This window comes from Loxodonta africana, chromosome 15 (genome assembly GCF_030014295.1).
Source record: "Loxodonta africana isolate mLoxAfr1 chromosome 15, mLoxAfr1.hap2, whole genome shotgun sequence".
Classification (NCBI taxonomy): Eukaryota; Metazoa; Chordata; class Mammalia; order Proboscidea; family Elephantidae; genus Loxodonta; species Loxodonta africana.
The window spans coordinates 29,044,334-29,062,684 of NC_087356.1; the positions used below are offsets into that span (position 1 = coordinate 29,044,334).

Below are 18,351 nucleotides of genomic sequence, written 5' to 3' on the forward strand. Positions count from 1 at the left end.
CACCTAGTAATGTAACTCTTTTAAAAGATACTTTTATTTTGGCAAATCTTCAGAGTTTCAGAAAAGCTGCAGAAATAGTACAAAGAATTCTCTTCACCCAGATTCTCCAAATGTTTACCTTTTTACCACATTGCTTTGTTCTTCTCTCTCTCTGTGAATAATTTTTATTTGAATCATTTGAAGGTAAGTAGCAGACATGAAGGAGCCAGTGGTGCAATGGTTCAGTGCTCAGCTGTTAACTGAAAGGTTGGTCATTTGAACCTACCCAGTGGCTCCCATGGAAGAAAGACCTGGCAATCTGTTCTCATAAAGAGTACAGCCTGGAAAATCCTATGGGGCAGTTCTCTGTCACCTGGGTTGCTAGGAGTCGAAGATCGAGTCCATGGCACACAACAATGGCAAGAAGTAGCCATGATACCCTTTTATCTCTTAAGTACTTGAGCGTGTGTTTTCTGAAATCACATAATAACCACAATGCAGTCATCAAACTCGGGAAATTAACATTGATACAGCACCACTGGGTCAATTACAGACGGTATTCAAATTTTGCCAATTGTCACTATGTCCTTTGTAGAAGAAGAAAACCCCTGGATTACACATTGTGTTCAATAATCATGTGCTTTTAGTCTCCTTTAATTTGGAGCAGACCCACTATATTTTTCTTGATGTTTTAAAAGGATTTTTTAAAAGCAGAGGAAGAATTTGAGGCCCAGAGAAGTGAAATGACTTGTCCAGGGCTTACAGAGGGACAGTATGCTGGCTGAGGCTGGGAATCAGGTCTCTCTGCCTCAGCCGTGTCACTGACACGGATCCATCCGCCCTCCCAGCTCCTTGGTGGACACTCCTTGGTCTTCATCATCAGCCAATTTCTTGGGCAGAGAGATGGGTGGGGCCTGTTCCCAGGGAACTGCCTTCTCTTGATCTTTCCTTGTGCCCCTCTGTCTTTGAAATGCCAGCCACAGCATTCCCCAGCTGTTTGGTGTTGGCCTGGGATCAAAGCCATAGCTGGGCGAGAAAAGGACTTTGAAACAGGCCCAGCTTCTGCTGCTTCCTTGAGAACAGGGCTAAGGAGCAAGAATCACTGCTTTGGGTGGGAAGAGAGATGTTTTGGGTTGGGGGTATGGGTATTAAACTCCCCTTGACAACTTTGGGGTCAGTGGCTGGGATTTGTTCATCTCCAGCCAAAGGTCGTGGCCTGTGTTGTGTCATGAGGCTGAGCCAGAGTGAGTGGGTCATCTGGAGTGGGTCACCTAGAGCCTACCTAGTCATCTGTTTGGGTGCACCTGACCCAGACCCCCTTGCAGTGGAATACCTGCTGAGGTTATGGAGTGGTCATTTACATGACAGAAGGGATACTTGGCAGATAATTGACCGTAAGGTTATTTCTCAGCAGAACCCTCTTGTAGGTATTAAAAACATTTATAATTTAAACAAAATTATTTGAATTTAGCTTTTTAAGGGCATGCTAATTGCTTAATAAATATTCTTTTTCTCATTTGCTTTTATTTTACTGTATCTCTTACTCCACCTTTTTTTTTTTTTTTAAATAATAAAGGCCTTTTGAACCAAGCTACATTTCATTTCGAACTGTTATCTGTGACTACTCAACTGATCTGCTGGTTTTGTCAGTGGTTCTTGGTTTTGGGGACCCCTCCCTCCACTATGCATTTTCAGAGCTCTTCCCAAGCTCTCCTATTTTCTTCCCAGAGCCCGGGGCCTCAGCTTACTTTCTTCTCCTCTTGGGAGCTGGTACCATTCCTGCTGTCCCCAAGGGTCTTTCCTTTCAAAGACTGGCAGTGAAGTGGGAGGTGGTCTCCCGTCTCAGCCACTACCACTTCCCTTGAGAGAAAATCCATCTTGTTTTCAGTCTCACTGGTAACCAACCCAGTGGGGAAAAAGGAGGGAGTTACAAAGCAAAGTTTTTCACTGGTGTTCCTGTCTTTCCTTTGCCCTTTTTCCTTATCCTTTGTTTTTAAGGGTGGGCACACCTGCTCAGCCCTCTCCTCTTTGAGCAAGTATTCAGTTCCTGCTTTTGTCTTAATTCTCTAATTAAAAAAAAAAAACAACTTTCTTGAGATATAATTCATGTGCCATACAATTTAGCCTTTAAAAGTATACAGTACAAAGTTTATTCCCACAGAGTCGTGCAACCATCACCACAGTCAACTTCAGAACATGTTCATCACCCCAAAGAAAAAATGTTTATCAGTTAGGACCCAGTCACTCTCATTCCTCTTCCTCCCAGCTCCCAGCAACCTCTAATCTATTTCATGTCATTATAGATTTGTCTATTCTGGACCTTTCATATCAATGTGGTCTTTTGTGACTGGCTTCTTTCACTTAGCGTGATGCTTCCAAGGGTCATCAGTGTTATAGGATATATCAACACTTCATTCTTTTTTATGGTCTGAGTATTTAATTATGTCGATATATCACATTTTGTTTATCCATTCATCTGTTGATGGACATTTGGGTTGGTTTTACCTTTGGGCCTTTATGAATAATGTTGCTATGAAGGATGTATTTACAAGTTTTTTGTGTGGACGTATGGTTTCATTTCTCTTGGACATATACCTAGGAGTTGCATTGCTGGGTCATATGGTAACTCTGTTTAACCATCTGAGAAACTGTCAAAGTGTTTTTCCAAAGTGGCTGCACCATTTTACATTCCCACCAGCAGTGTAGGAGGGTTCCAGTTTCACCACATCCTTGCCAACTCTTGTTATTTTCCTTTTTTTTAAATATTAGCCATCCTAGTAGGTATGTAGCGTTCTCATTTTGGTTTTGATTTGCATTTCCCTAATGCGTAATGGCTAATGGGAAACCCTAGTGGCATACTGCTTAAGACTTCAGCTGGTAACCAAAATATCAGCAGTTCAAATCCACCAGGTGCTCCTTGGAAACCCTACGGGGCAGTTCTACTTGATGGCAACGGGTTTGGTTTTTTTGTTTTTTAATGGCTAATGATGTTAACCGTCTTTTCATGTCAATATTGACCATTTGTATGTCTTTGGAGAAATGTCTTTTCGGATTCTTTGATCACTTTTTCTTTATTGAGATGTGGCTCACATACCATAAAATTCAGCCATTTAAACTGTCTAAACAGAGTTGTGCAGTGATCGCCATTGTCTACTCCCGAACATTTTCATCACCCCAAGAAGAAACCCCTAACCCTCTCAGGCCCCAGCAACTACTAATGTACTTTCTGTCTCTGTGAATTTGCCTATTACGGGCATTTCATAAAAAAGGGATTATATAATATAAGGCCTTTGCGTCTGACTTTTTCCGTTTAGCAGAATGTTGTTGAGATTCATCAATGTTGTAACATGTATCAATATTTCATTCCTTTTTATTGCTGGATAGTATTCCACTATATGGATATACCTCCTTTTGTTTATTTATTCATCTGTTGATGAACATTTGGATGGTTTCTGCTTTTGGGCTACTGTGAACATACAAGTTTTTATGTGAACATACCCGTCTTTAAATTGGGTTATTTTTCTTTTAAATCATTGAATTGTAAGAATTCTTTATATGTTTTAGATACAAGTCCCCTATCAGATACACGATTTGCAAATATTTTCTCCCATTCCTTAGGTTTTTCACTTTTTTTTTAATTTTTATTGTGCTATAAGTGAAAGTTTACAAATTAAGTCAGTCTCTCATACAAAAATTTATACACACCTTGCTATATACTCCTAATTGCTCTCCCCCAATGAGAAAGCACACTTCTTCACTCTCTCTTTTTGTGTCCATTCGGCCAGCTTCTGACCCTATGCCCTCCCATCTACCCTCCAGACAGGAGATGTCCACATAGTCTCATGTGTCTACTTGATTCAAGAAGCTCATTCTTCACCAGTATCATTTTCTATCCCATTGTCCAGTCCAGTCCCTGTCTGAAGAGTTGGCTTTGGGAATGGTTCCTGTCTTGGGCTAACAGAAGGTCTGGAGGCCATGAGCACCTTGGTCCTTCTAGTCTCAGTCAAACCATTAAGTCTGGTCTTTATACGAGAATCTGGAGTCTGCATCCCACTGCTCTCCTGCTCCCCCAGGTGTTCTCTGTTGTGTTCCCTGTCAAGGCAGTTATTGATTGTAGCCGGGCACTATCTAGTTCTCCTGGTCTCAGGCTGATGTCGTCTCTGGTTTATGTGGCCCTTTTTGTCTCTTGGGCTCATAATTACCTTGTGTCTTTGGTGTTCTTCATTCTCCTTTGCTCCAGGTGGGTTGAGACCAATTGATGCATGTTTTTCACTTTCTTGATGGTGTACTTTGAAGTACAAAAGTTTTAAATTTTGATGAAGTCCAATTTTTCTTTTGTTCTTTTGTCATTTGTGCTTTGGTGTCACATTGCCTAAGCCGAGGTCTTGAAGATTTATGTCGATATTTTCTCCTAAGAGTTCTATAGTTTTAACTCTTACATTTAGGTCTTCAATCCATTTTGAGTTAATTTTTTTGTTGTGCTTTAGGTGAAAGTTTACAGAGCAAATTAATTTCTCATTAAACAGTTAATGCACAAATTGTTCTGTGACATTGATTGCCAACCCTGCAATGTGTCAACACTCTTCCCTTTGTGACCTCGGGTTCCCCATTTCCATTCGTCCAGATTTCCTGTCCCTTCCTGCCTTCTCGCCTTTGCCTTTGGGCTGGTGTACCCATTTAGTCTCATATACATGGTTGAACTATGTGTGCTATTGTTCGTTTCATAGGCCTGTCCAATCTTTGACAGGTCAACATCAGGAGTGACGTCAGTACTGAGTTAAAAGACTGTCTGGGGGCTATACTCTCAGGGGTTTTCCAGTCTCTGTCAGACCAGTAAGTCTGGTCTATTTTTGTGAGTTTGAATTTTGTTCTCCATTTTTGTCCTGCTCTGTCTGGGACCCTCTGTTGTAATCTCTGTCAGAGCAGCTGGTGGTGGTAGCTGGGCACCATCTAGATGTGCTGGACTCAGTCTGCTGGAGGCTGTGCTAGTTGTGTTCCATTAGTCCTTTGGGATTTTGATTAATTTTTGTAGTATATGGTGTGAAGTAGGAGTCCAACTTCATTCTTTAGCAGGTGGCTAGCCCATTGTCCCAGCACCATTTGTTGAAAAGACTCTTCCCATTGAATTTTTTGACACACTGTAAAGGTTTTTGAGACACTGATACCAAATCAGACAGCTAGATTCATCATTATTGGTTATTTGCATGGATTGGCTCGTATTACTATTTAAAGAATGTAGATCAGTGCCTCTCAAACTTTCTGGTGAAGGACTAGGTTTTAAAATTTATAATCCATCATGGACTGATAATTTTGTAAAACACAGTAAAAATTACTAGAAAGATGTCCATGCCAAGGCAATGTCAAATTGTGGTAAAAGTTAATGGCTTACTCTCCGTTTCCGTATTTACTTCGTCATGGACTGATGCAGATTACAGACTGGCACTGGCTGGCAGCCCATACTCAGAGGAGTGCTAGCCTGCTGCCCAAGCTCAGTATGCTCATCTGTTGTGCATGTCCTAGACCAGTGTTCCTCAGAGTACGGTCTTGGAAGGCCTCATTAGTGTTACCAGGGGCATTGGAACGGCAGATACTGGTCCTGACACTACTTGCCCTCCAGTCTGTGGGTGGAGGGTAGTCCCCAAAGGCTGATTAGAGACAAACCTTCTGAATTGTTACTCACATGAGATAAAACCCTTACGCTAATGTGAGTGAAATCCTACCTGTTGTTACCAAGGGTGTTACGTGCAGCCTTTTGGGTGGGTAGAGTTCACTCATTCAGCAGACCAAAGCCCTGATTGAGTGCCTAGTTTTTCACCTCTGCCTTCAAGGGGGTCACAAGCCTAAACAGGGGTGAGAGAGGAGGAAGAAAGAAAATACCCATTAGTATGTTGGAATATAGCAGCAAAATATGAACGAGGCCAAACATTCGACCTCAGGGGCTAAATAGTATATGCTCTTAAAAATAAGATTACTAAAGAGTAGCTAAGAATATGGGAAAATGATTTTATGATACAGTAAAGGAAGGAATTAACATATTAAAAAACTACTAGATATACTTGGTGGTTCCAGTTTTGTAAATTAAGTGCATGTTGTGTAGTAAAAATAGATGCCGAATGTAAGCTATGGTCATCTCTGGGCAGTGGGGGGTTTATATTATTTTTATCTCCTTATTTTCTACTTTACAGTGACTAGAACCTCCAGTTCTTCTGTTTCCCTCAGTATCTTCTACTGAAGCAGTTCTTTACCTGCCTTATTTTTCTAGTCGTATGACCTTTGTTAATTCTCTTGGGTCACCTACCAGGTTTTTCCCTGCTCTGAAATGAGTTTATAGTATATCTTTGATATTGTATCAGTAATTACATAAAGGGCATCTTCACCTAGAGATAAACTCAGTTAATACCATTTCCCGTTGCTTTCATCACATATTTAATGCCACAGAGTGTATAACAGAATTATTCTGCCACATACATGTTAGAGATGGTGGTACAGTATCTGCTGCAGAGGAACATGCCTGCAAATGAGGCCCAAGACAAATCCAAGCATCTAAAAAGTCCTTGTCCAGGGCAGGGAGCTCTGCTTGTTCACTGTTGTATCCTCAGTGCCTAAAAGTGACACTGAGGTAGTAAGTGCTCGATACATATACACTTACCTGCATGTCACTTTTAGGCCAGGACATTGTTCTCCAGCGTAGCACAAAGGGCCATCAGGTGAGCACGTATGAGACCCAAATTTCTGGCAGCTTCCAGTTACTTGGGCTAACAGGCCAGCAGTAACTACAGATAATAAGACTACATTGAAATGTGTTGTGTGATTTTTGCCAGGAGTTGAGGTTTAGAATAAATTTGTATTCCCTAAATCCCTGCCTCTGGACAGCAGGAGTTCCTCCTTTCCCGTCTCCGAGCGCTCTGTGTAAAGCCAACTGTGACTGGTAGGTGGAGACCCCTCTGCCACACCATTTATTTTCCTCCAGATTTTTGGATGGTGGTTTTGAATGAAAAAATGTAAGTTGTCTTGTGTTGTGTCCTTGAGAAGGGAATCAAACTCACTTGATGGTGGTACCAGTAAGCTGCTGAAACCGATTAATAATTCCTGAGCCCCTCCTACAAATATGGGGGAGCGTATTCTCCAGAATGGGCTGGGAATCTACTGGGTTCCACCGTCAGCTCTGATGTTGGATCCAGTTTTTGCCACTCACCAGTTTTGAGCCGTGGAGTAGGTTAGCTAACATCTCTGTGGCCCAGTTGCTTGTTCTCTAAAATGGAGAGTATGATACACCTATTTTGTTGGGCTGTTGGGAAGAATTTAAGAATTTATATGTAAACGTAAGAATGCCTACTTAATCCAAGCTTGGCACTTACCCCTCACTATTAGCAGCTGCTAACCATCATCCTTGGAAGCTCTATGGGGCAGTTCTACTCTGTCCTATAGGGTCGCTATGAGTCGGAATCGACTCGACGGCACTGGTTTTTTTTTTTTTTTAACCATCATCATCTAATCTGCACCCCTGGGATGCACCTGAACAGTGGGTTTGTGGGATTTGGGGCCCCTTTAGGGAAACTGCATGGGGTTGTTAGCCAAGGGTGGACTCTCTGTCAGTAGACTGTGGTGTTGGCAATGTTTGCGTTCTCGTTTTCTTCGCCTTTTAGACTTTTGGGGGTAGGAGATGAGCGGTAGGAGTTGTGTATGAGCAGTCGGGTGGCTGGAGTCGCAGGAGGGAGGACGCCCAGCCTGGCTGGGAACTGATAGGGGCTTTTCTGGCTGCAGGACGTACATTGTATGGCTTGCGCGACGGCTCCAACAGCTGCTGGAGCCCTGGGGTGTGTGTGTGTGTGTGCATGTGCGTGTGTAGGAGGGAGCCTGCTGAGCCTGGCTGAAAAGCTGCCTCCGCGGCATGACCTGGTTCTGGCGTGCTGGCAGCTGCTGCTCCCTTGCGCCAGGCCTCAGATGTGGTTGGGCTCGGTTTCCTCCCCCTGGCCTCTGGCCAGGCCCCGCTGGCTGCTTGAGGCAGGGGCTTCCAACAAGGGTGCTGGATCCTGCTCCTCTGGCCGCGGATCAAGAGGCTGGCGGGTAGGGGTGGGGAAGGGGGAGCCCTGTGCGGCAGCCTGTGGCTCTGCTCTCCCCCCCAAACCCCGGCCCTGCCCACCTGGCACTGGGGAGCTTTAGAGGGGTGAACCACCTAGGAATGGGTGCTGTCTGGGTCGGAGTTGCAGGGCTTTAATCTGGAGTTCTGGTTGGGGCGCGGTTTGGTGTCCTGTGCAACACGGAGGTGGCTTTCGGTGCAGTTACAGAGGTGTCACCGGGAGGATAATTTCAGGCTCTGCACCTAACTCAGCCAGACCCGCTTCTCCTTCCCAGAGTGCTGCGCACCTCTCAGAACTTTTAAAAATTTTACCGCTTTCTAGGTACATGTTTTACGCGTGTGTGTTGTGATATAAACGACTCTCTAATAACAGAAATAGCAAGAAAACAACTTCCCCCAGAAGTCCCCTCTGTGCCGCTGTCTTCTAGTCTCTGTTTGCAGGCTTGCATTATTTGTGCAAAGTTTCAGGTGTGCAGAGTTTCAGGTGTGCAAAGTTTAGGTGCTCTAAAAATTTTTTACCCTAAATAAAAAAGTAATACATACGCCATGAGTTTTGGAGACAATGAACAAGTGAATACACCCGTTCTCTACTACCCAGAGATAAGCACGTAACATTTCTGCATATTTCCCTTTAGTGGTTTATAAGTGTGCACAGGTGTGCATTTCTAATGGAATTAAATTCTTAAATTTTTAAATGGGGTGATGTTTGGAATCCTTTTTTTTTTTTTTTCCTTCAAAGAGTATAAATGCTTCTCCTGTCATAAAAACTCAGAAAGCATCTGTTGAATGAGTGCTGGTACATTCTTGAGTTTCATTTTTTCATCTAACACGTTTCCCTGTGTCCTTATATGTTCTTATTCTTAAGCAGTTGTCCATCTACTAAAGGAGCCCCAGTGGTGCAGTGGTTAAGCGCTCGGCTGCTAACTGAAAGGTCAGCAGTTCGAACCCACCAGCCACTCAACAAGAGAAAGATGTGACAGTCTGCTCCCGTAAAGATTTACAGCCCTGGAAACCCTATGGGCAGTTCTACCCTGTCCCACAGGGTAGCTGTGAGTTGGAATTGACTCAGTGGCAATGGGTTTGATTTTTAGTTTGGTACATCTGCTGATGAAATATTATGTATTGTAATTTTTCATATTTTATCTATTGTTTGGAAACCCTGGTGGCATAGTGGTTAAGTGCTACGGCTGCTAACCAGAGGGTCAGCAGTTCAAATCTGCCAGGCGCTCCTTGGAAATTCTGTGGGCAGTTCTACTCTGTCCTATAGGGTTGCTATGAGTCGGAATCAACTTGACAGCACTGGGTTTGGTTTTTTTGGTTGATGTATTGTTTGAAACATACTGGGCCTAGTGTTTATGTATGCTAAACAGATAAAGCTTAACAATAAAATAAACACACGTGAACCCCCTACCGGAAACCCTGGTGCTGTAGTGGTTAAGTGCTACGGCAGCTAAGCAAAAGGCCTGCAGTTTGAATCTGCCAGGCGCTCCTTGGAACCTCTACGGGACAGTTCTACTCTGTCCTATAGGGTCACTATGAGTTGGAATCGACCCGACGGCAGTGGGCTTGGTTTTGGTGGGTTTAAGCCCCCTATGTAAACTCAGAACTAGAATGTTGCTGACATTGTTGAAACTACCTGGGATGTTTTCTCCTGTTGCTATTCCCTTCCTTCACCTCCAGAGGTAACCTACCTTGGATGTTGTGCTCATCATTCCATTGCTTTTTAAGAAGTTTTAATTACATATGTATGTGCTCCTATATAATACATTTAACGTGGTTTTTTTTTTTTTTTTGAGCTTTGTAGAATCAGTAGCCCGTATGTCGTCTTTCGGTCCTTCAAGGCTTGCTTTTTTTTTTTTTTTAGTCCTGTGTAGTTTCTAAGATTCATTCATGTTCCTGTGTTTCATTCATATAAGATTCCATTGTCCACTCTGTGGCTAATGGGCTCCTTGGAAACTCTGCGGGTCAGTTCTGCCATGTCCGATAGGGTCATTATGAGTCAGAATCCACTTGACAGCAATGTTTTTTTTTTTTTGTTGGAACTATGTACCTGGTATTGTTATAAGTGTTTTTCGTATCTTAAATTGTTTAACCCTGTCAGGGTAGGTAGTGTTATTAATCCCGATTTTACAGATGAGGAAACTGAGGCACAGAGAGATTAATTAACTTGCTTAGGGTCACACATCAAGTTAGTGGTAAGGGCGAGATTTGAATCTAAACGTTCTTGTCCTTAACTTCTACATGTTGGGTATAAAATGGACTCTTACTGTGGTCTTATTTTGTGTTTCTCTGATTACTGTTAAAGTTGAGTAGTTTTTCATGTTTATTCCCTATTCTCTTTTCATATGAGAAGAAATACTGTAACTTTTTAAACCATTCCCCTATTGTTGGGGCCACTTAGGTTGTGTGTGATTCTTTACTATTAACGCTTCAAGGAAAATCTTTGGTGCGTATAACTTTTTTTTTTTTTTTTACTTTTTCTAATGCCTCATTTATTTTGTTTGCATTTGCTGAAATGAGATTAAGAATATTTAGTGGTTAAAAATAGCTGTGGTACTGGATGACTGTGTGATCTTGGGAAAGTTACTTGACCTCTCTGTGTTCATTGTCCTCATCTATGGAGACAAGTTCCCCACTTACAGGAGTTTGTGAGGATTAAATGAGATAAATGAATGTGCAGGTGAGTAGCGTGATACTTGGCCTGTCATAAGAGTGTCCCATCAGAGTTATGTAGACTTTTCCTGGTTCCTCCTCTTCTTTTCTTCCCTCGAACCACATTGATTATTGTTGGGTTAGAGGGCATGGGCCGTCACAGTCCTGTTCTTCTGCCAGATATGGTGACCTCAGGAATTAGGCCTCATTTTAGCTTTTTCCTGAGTCTCACCCCAGCCACTGAGAGATCTGCTGTATTTGTCTATCTTGTAGTAGGAAACAATTAAATTGTAAAATGTTTTATTGATAGGTACATAGTAACCAGAAGAACCGTTGCCTCTCCCCATCTCAGGCAAGAACACCCTCTGCCAACTCCTGATAGTTGCCAAGTGTGCTATAATGCTCCTGGATGTGCTGCCTGCAGACAGGGCCAGTCTGGATGTGGAGGGTGCACACTCACTTACACATGCGCATACACACACGTGCACACTCACATATGCATGCTCACTCACACATGCACACTCGCTCCTGCAGAAACAGGTGTGCACATGCTCCGAAAGGGTTCCCCTAAAAATCTCTTTCCATACCAGATTTGTTTTGTCAGTAAATCCCAAGAGGAGAGCGTCATCTTAAGAGATGAATAATTGATCAGCTCTATACAGAATGTGCCATAAATACAACTCATGTGTTATTACAGGGAGTGGGACCATCCATTTTGGGGGAGGGGAAGAAGGAGTTGGCCTTGTGTGAAAGTGACTGCTAAGCTATAGGGCTGGGGGAAAGGGCTGGGCTGGGAAGTCCAAACCCCTGACAGCTGCTGGCAGGCCAAAAGACCTGAGCTGTTGGTGTGAGCTCGGGGAAGTATGGGATGAGGTTTCCTAGCTGGTGGACGGGCACAGTACCCACCGTCATGGGGTCCCGTGAGAATTCATTTTTGGAGACTCTCCTGTGAAGGATGCATCCCAGATGGGCTCTGTCTCCAGGCCAGTGGGCTTTGTGGAGGTTGACGACAGAATTATTTCTCCTGGCTGCAAACATCTTTTTGGACATTTTTTTCTGTACCATATGTTTCTTCAGAACGTATATATAACATAGTACCATGTGTTTCTTCTCATATGGTGTGTAACTGCTGATGGTCAGCAGAACCGCCCTCTAGACTTTGTTCCTCTTCTTACTTCCCCTTTCCTGCAGGCCCTAGAGGGACTTAATGCCCAATGGGACTTTGGTCTCTCAAGATAATATTCTTTCTCCTTTCCTCCTCCCTTCTCTTTGCTGTTCATGGACAATTGCTGATCTTGTTTTGATCCATAGCCACTGTGAGAGTCAGGAAACACTCTGGAAACCTGGTATCATCCGCACACACCTCACTGTACACCTCACCGCCTTGTGGACCAAATGAGGTGTTTGGGGACATTGAGTTCCACATATCCCCGGTCCTTCCTGGAGAGCCGTTGTTAAATAGCTGTAGTTGTGGGGGACCAGCTGAGGGGATATGAGGAGGGAGTTGGCTGTAGAAGAGGAGGCAAGTGGGGACCTGGGAGTCCAGACTAGGTTGGCCGCAGGGATGAATTACCAGAGGCTGAATCTTCTGAAGGCGAGAGTTCTGCCTGGGGGCAGCAGTGAGGATGCACACTTGGACTTTCCAGGAAGCAGGGTGAGGGGCTAGGTCTCTTATCTCATCTGAGAAGGGCACTCACAAAGGTGTCACTGGGTGGATAATTTCAGGTTCTGCACCCAACTCAACCAGACTCCCTTCCCCTTCCCAGAGTGCTCACCTCTTAGAATTTTTAAAATTTTACCACTTTCTGGGTACATGTTTTGCACTTGCATATGTGTGTGTAGTAACACGAATAACTCTATAATAAAAGAAATAGCAAGAAACAGCTTCCCCCAGAAGTCCTCTCTCTAAGGCTCTTTTCTAGCCTCTGTTTGCAGGCATGCATTATTTGTACAAAGTTTCAGGTGTGTTACAGGTACTCTACAGAAGACATCTGTGTCTTTTGGTAGAAAATCCCTGCTGTTCCTAGGTGAGAGGTGTGACCCCCAACCTGGGGAAGATTGAGCCCAGGGTGGGCTGGAGCCCTCAGTGATAGTATGAGGCAGGGAGAGACCTGATACAGGTTGGGTGAACGTCCCTGTGAGGAGAAGGAAGGGTTTTGTACCTGGAAGGTGGCAGTAAGAAGGGGCAGCACCAGTCCCTTTGATGGGCCTCTCAGTGGAGGGCGTGGGGCAGGCTATTCCTAGATCCGTTGTCAGATTTCTTCCTGAGTTCATTGTGGCAAGGGCATTTCCAATGACGTTGAGCAACCTTTGAAGGAAGGTTAAAGGAAGAAGTCAAGTTGCACTGAAAGCGCTGGTGAAAACAAGGCTCCAGGGATTGATGGAATTTCAATTGAAATGTTTCAACAAATGGATGCAGCATTGGAGGTGCTCACCTGTCTATGCCAGGAAATTTGGAAGACAACTATCCGGCCAACCAATTGGAAGAGAACTATATTTGCGCCCATTCCAAAGAAAGGTGATCCAACAGAATGGGGAAATTATCGAACAATATCATTAATATCACATGCAAGTAAAATTTTACTGAAGATCATTCAAAAGTGGTTGTGGAGGTATATCGACAAGGAATTGCCAGAAAGTCAAGCCAGTTCAGAAGAGGTCGTGGAACCCGGGTTATCATTGTTGATGTCAGGTGGATCTTGGCTAAAAGCAGAGAATACTAGAAAGATGTTTACCTGTGTTTATTGACTATGCAGAGGCATTCAACTGTGTGGACTGTAACAAATTATGGATAACATTGCAAAGAATAGGAATTACCGAACACTTAATTGTGCTCTTGTGGAACCTGTACATGAACCAAGAGGCAGTCAGTCAAACAAAACAAGGGGATAATATGTGGTTTAAAATCAGGAAAGGTGTTCGTCGGGGTTGTATCCTTTCACCATACCTATTCAATATGTATGCTGAGCAGATAATCTGAGAAGCTGGACTGTATGAAGAAGAATGGGGCATCAGGATTGGTAGAAGACTCATTAACAACCTGCGATATGCCAGTGACACAGCCTTGCTTGCAGAAAGTGAAGAGGACTTGAAGCACTTACTGATGAAGATCAACAACAATAGCCTTCAGTATGAATTACATCTCAATGTAAAGAAAACAAAAATCCTCACAGCTGAACCTATAAGCAACATCACGATAAACGGATAAAATGTTGAAGTTGTCAAGGATTTCATTTTACTTGGATACACGATCAACATCCAGGAAGGCAGCAGGCAAGAAATCAAACGACGTATTGCATTGGGTAAATCTGCTGCAAAAGTCCTCTTTCAAGTGTTGTAAAGTAAAGATGTCACTTTCAGGACTAAGGTGAACCTGACTCAAGCCATAATATTTTCAGTCACCTCATATGCATGCAAAAGTTGAACAGTGAATAAGGAAGACCAAAGAAGAAGTGATGCCTTTGGATTATGATGTTGGCAAAGAATATTGAATATACCACAGACTGTCAGAAGAATGAACAAATCTGTCTTGGAAAAAGTACAGCCAGAATGCCCCTTAGAAGCAAGGATGGCAAGACTTCATCTCATGTACTTTGGGCATGCTATCAGGAGGGACCAGTCCCTGGAGAAGGACATCATGCTTGGTAGGGTAGAGGGTCAGCGAAAAAGAGGAAGACCCTCAATGAGATGGATTGACACAGTGGCTGCAAAATGGGCTCAAACATAGCAACGATTATGAGGATGGCGCAAGACTGAGCAATGTTGTTCTGTTGTACGTAGGGTCGCTATGAGTTGGAACCCATTCCATGGCATCTAACAACTGTGTTTGCGATAAGACAAGTGCCGTGATAGAGCAGAGATCATCAACTGCCTAGAGCTCCACAGGCTGGCCTTCCCTAGTGGCTGGAGCAGAGATGAAGAGGCTTGTACCAGCCAGGTGCCTTGGGAGGAAGAAGCAGCAGATGTTCACGAACACATACTGAACACTGCCTACCCTCAAGGAGCTTATAGTATAGTAGGTCATACACCTATGAAAGGATTCCCAACAGAAGGTGGCTGTGCAGGGTGAATGCCCAGAATCTGGTACAGAACCTGTGGAAAGTAGGAGTGGCCAAGGGGGACTTTACGAGGAGGGGGTTGTTGTGAGGACACAGCCAGAGGCTGGATGAGTGAGATTTAGGGAGATAGAAAAGAGAGAGTTCACGTTTAGAATTGTTTGTATCTGGTGACTAGGTGAGTCGGAGCGCAGAAGAACATGGGTGATGCTTATGTTGGAAACATTGGCCAGTGCAGGAATGCTGGCAAAAGCAGGGAAGTGGGAAAAGGAGCTACTGGAGGTGGGGAGAGTCGGGGCGGGGGGCGGGGGTGGTGTTCAGCTATGTTTTAGGCAAGCTAGCTGTGGGCGGGGGATGGTGACAGGGTTTGTAGCATGTTCCAGGGGATGGAGCTGGCTAGAGGCCAGTTGAAGGGTCCAGACAAAATGTACAAATTAACAGTGGTGATTGTTAGAGGCCAGAGGGAATAAGAATTGAGGGAGAAAGTGCGGAGGGTTCTAGAGTTGGGGATGTCTGAGGTGAAAGGTCCCAAACGGCCCCGTCCTCTTCCAGCATCACCTGGCCTCCCCACCAGTAGTTTCCAAATGACAACTTGGTCTCCTTTTCCACATCTCGGCTGATGATAACTTGCCGCCTCCTGGTTAGGAGTGGGGCAGAGTTCACTGTGTTTTCGAGAATCTCTCAGCACTAAGAAAGTTCTTCCCTAAATTAAGCCTGAACTCTTTCTCTTTGGCTTCACCTGTTTTCTAGTTCCACCCTGCAGGGCCACTCACATAGTATCTAATTCCTTTCCCAAATGACAGGCCTTCCGATGTTTAAAGACCTGTCATATTCTTCCTGAGTTTTTTCTTTTCAGAACTAAAAGGAACCTGTTCCTCTTAGGTTTTGAACTGTCCTGCTCGTTCTCTTTGTGTAGCCCCAGTGGTGCAGCCCCAGAAGCATCCTGTGTTCAGGTCGGACTGTCTGGAGCAGAGCAGGCTGCCCTGCCTGTGCTGCAGGTCTTGCCCGGGGTTAGGTTACAGCTGTGTGTGTCAGGCTGTGTGTCCAGTCACTGGACTGTGAAACCAACTCAGAAGGTTACAACCAGCATTAAAAAAAAAAAAAAAAAGAAAAAATATTAATACATCTGGTAAGGGGAAGTGCTGTTGTGCAAAACTTTGTGTGTGTGTGTATAAAAATACGTAGTAGATCATAATGTAAAATGTATTTCTTACTGAAGATTATGGTAAAAAACGTTTGAAAAACCTGGGTTATAAGAATACCCTTTGAAGCTGCTCCATCGCATCACATTGAGTGTACCATCCATCAGTTAGCTCTCGGAGTCTTTTGTTGTTGTTAGCTGCCATCGAGTTCATCCCTGCCTTATGGCGGCCCATGCATAAGGGAATGAAATGCCAATAAAGACCCCCCATCCCCGCCGCCGCCAGCTGATCATCCAACCAGTGGTGAGCAGCCCTCCTAGCCTCTGACTCCCAGTAGCCCTCAGAGGAATCGGGCAGACCTGGGAAACTCAAAAACATCTACAGGCTGAGTTGCAAACTCAAATGCCTACAGGGGCTTGGCAGTTAACACAAATGAATGAGGTGATAATTAATTCAGTCAATTCATAAATAATCCCTGACCCCTGACCTTGGTTTCAAGAAGGCTGTGTGGAGTGGTGAAGCTGTGGTGTGCCAGAACAGTTATACTCTGGGTAAGCGGCAGCCGCTGCTCGGTTCTAGATAAATTTGCCAGATGGAAGTGTGAACCTTCAAGAAAATCTGAAACTCATGTAAAATCTCTTGGTTTTTTTAACATTACCCAAAACCCAGTGCCGTCGACAAAACAAAAACCTAACACTGCGTTGTTGATGTTAGCTGCCATTGAGTCAACTCTCACTCATGGCAACCTTATGTATAACAGAACGAAACACTGCCTGGTCCTGCGCCGTCATCACAGCCTCCAGCGTGCTCAAGTCCATCATGGCAGCTGCTGTGCCAGTCCATCTCATCTAGGGTCTCCCTTACCTCATTGGCCCTCGCTTCACCTAACAATGATGTCCTCTTCTAGTGATTGATCCCTCCTGGGTTGAACAGTGTTGTGTTGTAAGCCGTAAGGTTTTCATTGGCTAAGTTTCAGAAGTAGGTCATAGGCCCTTTCTTCTAGCCTGTCTTAGTCTGGAAACTCCGCTGAAACCTGTCCACCGTGAGTCACCCTGCTAATATTTGAAATAATGGTGGCATAGCATCCAACATCATAGCAGCACACAGGCCACCACAGTATGGTAAACTGACAGGTGGTAGAAACCAGTTATTGTCGAGTTGATTCTGACTCATGGTGACCCCATGTGTGTCAGAGTAGAATTGTGCTCCATGGGGTTTTCAGTGGCTGATTTTTCAGAAGTAGGTCACCAGGCCTTTCTTCTCAGGCATCTCTGGGTGGTCTCAAACCTCCAACCCTTCAGTTAGCAGCTGAGCACCTTAACTAATTGCATCACCCAGGGACTGAACACTGTAGGTCAAACAAAATAGATCTGTAGTGAATTTGGCCTTCATGGTCACTGCCAGCTTGTGACCTATCAGCCATGATGTCTCCCATCTGCTGGTCCAATGACCGCATGGCACAAAGCAGTGAGATTAGTTGGGCATTGATGGTTTTCCCTTGTAACTAACTCATTGGGGTTCCTTTAGTTACTCCTCTAGGAATCTTGTCTGGAGGTATCCTCAAACTCAATGGGATAAAGTCGTGGATGACACTTGTATTTTTCTTGCTTGCTGGCACCTTCTTCAGATTGTAGGATCACCAACAGGTGTTGAAAAATGCATCAGTGGCATCCCCTGGCTTGGAAATCTCCCCACCCATGCTGGCTTCACTTCCCTTGTATCTGGGTCTAATCTTCCCTTTCTCCTCTTTTTGGTCTGAAAAGTATTTTCCTTCCCAGGGAGTTCAGAGGCACAAGAGCAGGCCTACCCTGTCCCTATTCTTATTCACACACCAAAAATAACTTCTTACTTCCTTTTGGTTGTCTTAACCATTTGGGGGAAGCCCAGTTCATGCAGCATTTGGCTTCCTGACACTGGCCTTGTAAATCCATGCTGCTGTCTCACGTTTCTCCTTCACCGTGCATGTTCCCTCTCTCCTTTATACATAAACACGTATACTTGGACCACTTCAGATTTTGCAGCCCTTGCAACCACAGTGATTTTGGTTTCTAAGAAGGAAGGAAGGGAGTGCTGGGTGATCAGCCACATTCCTAGATGTCTGAAGGATGACCTTCTGCCAGGGTCAGGGAAAGGCATGTGTGTTCATGGCAGAAGTCCCGGGAAGGAATGTCAGCCCAGTGTTGGGGATGGGAAGACTTTCATTCAACTGAGAGTTGTTACTGCCCCACCTGTGGGCAGGAGGCACCGACGTCATTAAAATTTGGATGTTGCCTTGAGGGAACTGCCGTCTGGAGGGGGCAGCAGTTGCTTGCACAAATAGTAGTAGTGGCATGACATTTATTAAGTGCTATTTAATAGAGGCAGGTACAAGGTGCTATGGGAGCCCAGGGGGAGGAGCCACAGGTAATTCTGCCAAGTAGGTTGGGGAGGAGGTGACAGTGAG

At 44.4% G+C, this 18,351-nt stretch overlaps 1 protein-coding gene across 8 annotated transcripts in view; it reads left to right on the forward strand.

Moving 5' to 3' along the window:
* Nucleotides 1-18,351, forward strand: part of TET3 (tet methylcytosine dioxygenase 3) — a 123,802-nt gene that overhangs the window by 45,615 nt on the left and 59,836 nt on the right. The gene's annotated exons all lie outside the window — the stretch shown is intronic.